We start from the raw sequence: 6,286 nt of genomic DNA, 5'->3' as shown, positions 1-6,286 counted from the left end.
TGCTTAGGTGGAAAAATCTGGAAATTTACATGATTTTGGGTTAAATATACAATAGCCGGATAAGTGGGTCCAGCCATGTGGCAAAATACTACATAATTTTACCTCCGGACAATGAATGTAATATTTTTCCTGCTCTGAGGCGTTGGACTGTGACAAGAAGCTCTGCAATTAGTAAAGAATCAATTGTGATGTTGAAAATTTTTATTTTTCTCAACCTTGAGCTCATCCTTGGTTTCAATGATGCCTTTCATGTTTATGTAAATAAACTAGCACCCTTCATATTTATCATATATACATATAATGTAAAATAAGATAGGTTTGAATCAATCTTTCTCTTTGAAATAAATGTAAAGTTTTTGCAATTATAAGTTTCTTATAACTTGAAGAATGCTTATGAATAGAAATTCTGTTAGAAATTATTAATTTCTTAAACACCTTTTTAAAGTGAGTCAAAGTGCTAAGCTCTCTGCCAAGGAATGTACAAAACTAAAAATTTACGCTGGCAAACATATTCCATTGGAGATGAATAGAAGAATTCAGAGTCTTCTTTTATCGTCCTCAAGCTAAGAAATGAAAGCAACATCAAAAGATATTGTTGAAGATACATCAAGCCTCTTGCTCTTTATTGAATGGCAGATGGCAAGCCTCTTGTTTGACTTCTTATATATTTACACATCTAACCTATGCATGAAAGGTGCATATACTTTTAAAAATGTAGTGGTGGTGGTATTTGTGAAGAAAATTTCCCTTTTTTTTGTGAAGCAAATTTTGATAACAGAGTCCAAGACGTTGTGAATGAATCGTTATGTTCGCATGATAGTAGGAAATTAAATAAGGTTTTTTGGAGCAACAAATGTTGTTATGAAATTTTGATAACTATAATTAACTATATCTAAAAAAATAATTGAATATTTAATAATATTTTATTAAAAAAATAGTTTAATTTCGATTAAATTTGACCGGCCGGTAGTTGAATGATGAAATGATTATAGAGAGAGTTTACTAAGATCACTCTTCCTCTTGGTTTACTTATAGCACATATGGCACATTCTACTTTTTTTTCTATTTTTATTTATTCATTTTTAATTCTTTTTAAGCATGCCATTGTTATCTATGAAGGATAAGATAGAGAAAATTAATGTGCTTTCTTAAATTATAAAGAAAATTTGAAGACTTGGCCCCAAAACACAATCATTCAAATTATGGAGGCCATTTGGAAAGAGCAATAACATTGAGGCTACATTCATGAAAGGCGGTTGGTTCTAAAGATAGCATCCTATGAATTATTATTATTATAAATAAATGCCATTCTTCTATCACTGCAAGAAAAAAATGGCCTTTTCTTACTGCCTAATTTCGTCCGTTATGATGAGAATAACCGTCACTTTTGAAATGCTTGTCGGTAATTTTAAAATCGATCGTTATTTCAACGACAAAAAATTACCGACACATGATCGAGAAACTAATGTCATAGTTTTTTTTTTTAGAAAATTAAAGTTGTCCTTTTTCATCGGTTCATAGAGCCGACTAATTATCCGTCAGTAATAGCGACAACTTATACGTCGGAAAAGTGTGTCTCCCGTCTGTTTTTTTAAGTAGGCAGAATCGTCAGTTATGTGTCTCTTTTGCGTCGGTTTTTATAACGGACGCATTAACTGTAAGAAAGAGTTGCACCAGCCATTTTCGTTTGACTCGTTGAAACCATCAGTTAGGTGCCAGTTTGGAGTCGATAAATAAGTCCATCGGCTTTGCCCACTGATATGCTAAAAGTTGTTGCAAAACCAACGGTAAGCTGTTGGAAACGTATGGCATCAGAAAAAAAAATTCTCCCTTTCGTATTTACATCACCACACCTATTATCATACCATTTAATATATCATTCTAAGCATTTAATGGAATAGAATAACAGTCGAACAGTAAATTATCCAATCAAATAATGAAATAAATAAAATGCATTTACTCTAAAATTTATACACCACTGTTTACAGAAAAAATATATGTTCAAATGTACAACATAAACATAAAAAAAAAGAAAAATACCCCCTAATCGTCATCTTCTATCTCCTCAACCTCATCGTCCTTCACCACGTCCTTCTCCTCCAATGTTGTCGCTGCCTTGCAACACTCTCTCATCTGCTGTCGGAAAGAATTCAAATCGACCTCCAAGTTGGCCTCCAGCTTCGACCTTATCTGAGTGAAGCGGGCCTCTATCTCGATTAAGATTGTGACAACAGACTTGGAGATCTTCTCAACCTGTGCAGTACAGGTAAAAACTGCAGATGCACTAGTGGAGTGTTTATCATCGTAGGCAAACCTCTGCGGCCTGAGCATGTCGACTCAACCTTCTTCTTCCCTCCAAAAGCCTCCCTCCAGAGGCCACACTTCAAAAGATCACTCTCGCGAATCGTAATAACTCCCGACGCCTTGGATGGGCTCTCCTTCAACTGCTGGAATCTCTCCTCTAAAAAAAATTGGTTACAGTCATTTAGAGCTAGCATGTATTAACATCAAACTATTTTAGCTTGTGAATTTCTTGGATCGCACAGGATCTGTCGTCAATCAAATTCTGGTTGGACTACCTCCTATGAGTGCGCTCATGTTGATCGGTGGCGGAGGGCTATCGTCCAATTTCCACTGTCTGTTTAGATAACAACGTAGTTAGAATACATCTTTGAACAATGTAAAACTTTAAATAAACAATAAAATCTTACCAACTACCACTTGTATTTTGTATGTGGGAATATCTCACTAGTGTGCTTGGAGGGCCCTATGCCTCCACAGTCCAACTACCTGTTCTACTTTGCCTTCTTCCTCTTCTTCTGGTAGTTTGAGGAATGTCAAACCCTAGTGTGGCAAATACATCCTCTCAGAGCCATATAGGATGCTAGTGTGACTTTCAAATGTCGTCAAGCATATCTCGGAGGCGATTGCTACACTTACATTCGAAGTTGCACTGAATGTGCGCCTCAAGCTCAGGGTACCAGGAGAATTATTTCTGTAAACTTATAGAGATTATGTTAATTTGATAAATAAATAAAAATAACTTACAATATTCATGAATGATACATACCGTAAACTCCTGAAACCAAAGACCTCAAATGGGTATCAAAATCTTCTTCCACGATATGTAAGTTGAGTCCTACTTGCTTCGAATGATATCCTGAATGGCATAAATAGTTTGGGTCGACGGGTAGAACCTTAAAACAATAAAATGTTAGTTTTATGTTCAATTGAGAAAAAAAAAAAGATTACTGGCAATATCTTATAAAAAACTTACGGGTTGTCTGTAGGCTCAATGTGGTAGATGTTGCCTGTCGACTCCTGCCTGGTAGATGAAACGTGGGCCTTTGATGCACTCAACCCAGCTGCAACCAGGGTGAAAGAGATAGTAAATTCTGAATATTAATGGTGAATCTTGGTTTACTCAAAATGACAACCACTCAATCAACATCATCTCTTGCTCTATATGGATATCTAAGATAGTAAACCTGACTTTCATGTCGGGTTAGAATGAAAGACAATTTAACATACATTATATTCACTTTCACTTCTGTAATATTATATACTTGGTATACCCTTGTTGTGCAATTAAGAACAGGATCGAACCAAGTACAATTCAATAGGAATACACTTCCTTCAATAAAGCCTGGATAAGATAGTTCAATAACTTTATCCAGAATCTCATGTTAGTGTATATCATTGTTCAATTTATCATTTGCGTTAACAAAAACGCCGGAATCAAAAAAACTTTTTTTTTCTTCGGACCAAGATCTTGTATGAAACATATACTCATTTACATCATAAATTTGCCAAAAATTTCACAATGTGCATTTGTCCTCAAGCAAGATCTATCAACCCTTGATTTGTCACTTCATTTCTCTAATCATGACTCTATTAATATATACATAAGCAATCATATGTTAATGAAAAGCCTCGTGTCACATGAGGAATGAATATGTCAATTTTAACTCGCATGTGTTGTAAACCAGTTGGGGAAGTTATCCTCGATCTCCTTGCTTGTCATCATCTTAAGATTAATTTAACTAATCCATGAATAAACTGTTCACACATTGAAGTATCATTGAAATAACTACTCATGACATTTTTCAGATAAATGAGTGAAATATTATAATGAAAATTGTCTTTCTCGATAAAGGATTGTACTTCATCAAAATTGAAAAGAACATAAAGTATCATTGCTCAAAGTTTCTGGTCATTAAGGTAACATGATACTTCACCTAACTGCTAGCAAACATAAAGAGTCGATGGTGATAGCAAACCCAATGATTCTTTCTTGGATTCTTCTTCCATGAAATAGTAAGAGTAGAATGTTGCTGTCTCATGTAGTAAATATGCTTCACATATCAATCCTTTTGTTCGAGCCTTATTCTTTACAATTCTCTTCAGTTTATTCAAAAATATAAAAAATAAATGTTGCTTAGCACATATTGACAATCGTCTTTATAAATAAGTCATTAACTACCTAATCTCAAAGTAATTACCTCTCAAAAAGATACATCCAATGGTACTGTATTGAACCTTTAGTTAATGCCTCGTGGGTAAATGTACGGGCAAATGCTCCATCAAGTCAAATAAACTAAGCAAAAATATTCTCTCAAGCTTACAAAGTGTTAAATGAATGTTTGCTTTTAACTGACGTATGTCGTCAAGTTTCAAACGAATTGCACATAGTTCCCTGAAGAACACACCAATTTCAATCAATGGATTAATAACTTTGCTCGGCAAACAACTAAATGCGTTTGACATCAGATTTTGTAAATATAAAATATGGTAGTCGTGATTTTTATTCCAAATATTTTTCTAGCACCCACATCAATACAATGGCTTAAATTCGATGCATACCCACTCAAGAATTTTAGTGATTGGAGCCACTAACAAATTATTTTTCACTAGGATAAAGTCAGGGAATATTTTGTTTTAGGCTTAGTGTGCTTGCTGTCAGCAGTTTCTTGGGTCTTCAACTATTGCCTTTTGCATATCTCCTTCTAATCAAGTCTAGTATTAACATTATTCTTTATTTTTTCATTAACATCCATCACAGCGCTAAAGATGTTATCAAAGAATTTTTTTTTATGTGCATGACACCCATATTTTGTCTGATCATGTTATCCTTCCAATAAGGAAGAAACTAAAAAACTAACTTCTTCGTTTAATAATGAGTGACACCAAATCAAGGTGGATGATGTTAAGAAAAGCTAGGGCATATAGTAATCTTTAGAATGCCACCAACAAGAAAGGGGATACTGGATATTCTTGAAGGTGACAGTGATTTCTCAATTTTGTTCCTTCTGAATGCATTCATATTCCTCCTGAAGAGATGTTCAGTATTTGGAAATGTAAGGTGATAGTTAAATCATGAATTCTTCTTGCCATGTTGAAGCATAAATGACTTAGATGAATTAATGCAATATGAACAGGCTAACTTTCCACAACGTTGATCTCAACAAAATCTTTCTCCATCTAATCTATCAAGTCGTAATCTTCATTGTCGATGCCTTCCCCTTGTTCTTTGGACAATTGCCTGATTTCAGCTCTAAGCTTCTCCAAGGAAACCTTGATTGACTTTCCTTTGGTAATTTTACAATCAATCGAAGGCTCTTGACAAACATTTCCTCCTATGGCAGGCTCTGGTGTAGTTGTGGTATTGACAATAGGAACCTCAGACTTACAATCCACTTCAGGGAGACGATCCCCCGACTTTTCCAACAATATCAATCTGGCAACCTTAGGTCTCCACACCTTCTCCTTTGATACTGATGCTTTGAGATGGGATGTCACATTGGTAACATCAGCTTAGGAAGAAGCGTGCTCCCCGACGCGCAGACCAGATATGGTGACAAGTGATCTCTTATCATCACTCAACCTCAGGGGTTCTTTACATACCGCGACAGATGGTATTATTTGACTAGATAGAGACTTGATCGGTCCACATCCCCTGGGCTTCGGGGAAGCGGCAACGACATTGAGGATAGTGACAACAGTAATTATACGATCTCTCAGATAGAGCTTGAAAAAAATACAGGGTGGCAGTATCTCCTTTCTTTGAATGGATCTAGAAATTGTGTGATGGGCTTATCTTTCTTCAGAATCTCAGCTTTCATTTGGTGTGATACAACACAAACCATCCACTTTAGGGTCTCAATAATGTAATAGTTTTCTTTTCAAGCCAGTCTCTCAAAGACAGAAAAGACTCAGATAAGAGGTGTGGGCTTTGCCTTCATCTCACCATGACCATTATGACGAGACGACTGGGTTAGTGTGGCAG

This window comes from Phalaenopsis equestris, unplaced genomic scaffold, assembly GCF_001263595.1.
Source record: "Phalaenopsis equestris unplaced genomic scaffold, ASM126359v1 Scaffold000417, whole genome shotgun sequence".
Classification (NCBI taxonomy): domain Eukaryota; kingdom Viridiplantae; phylum Streptophyta; class Magnoliopsida; order Asparagales; family Orchidaceae; genus Phalaenopsis; species Phalaenopsis equestris.
The sequence above is the reverse complement of the archived record's forward strand: the minus strand, read 5'-3'. Positions refer to the sequence as shown.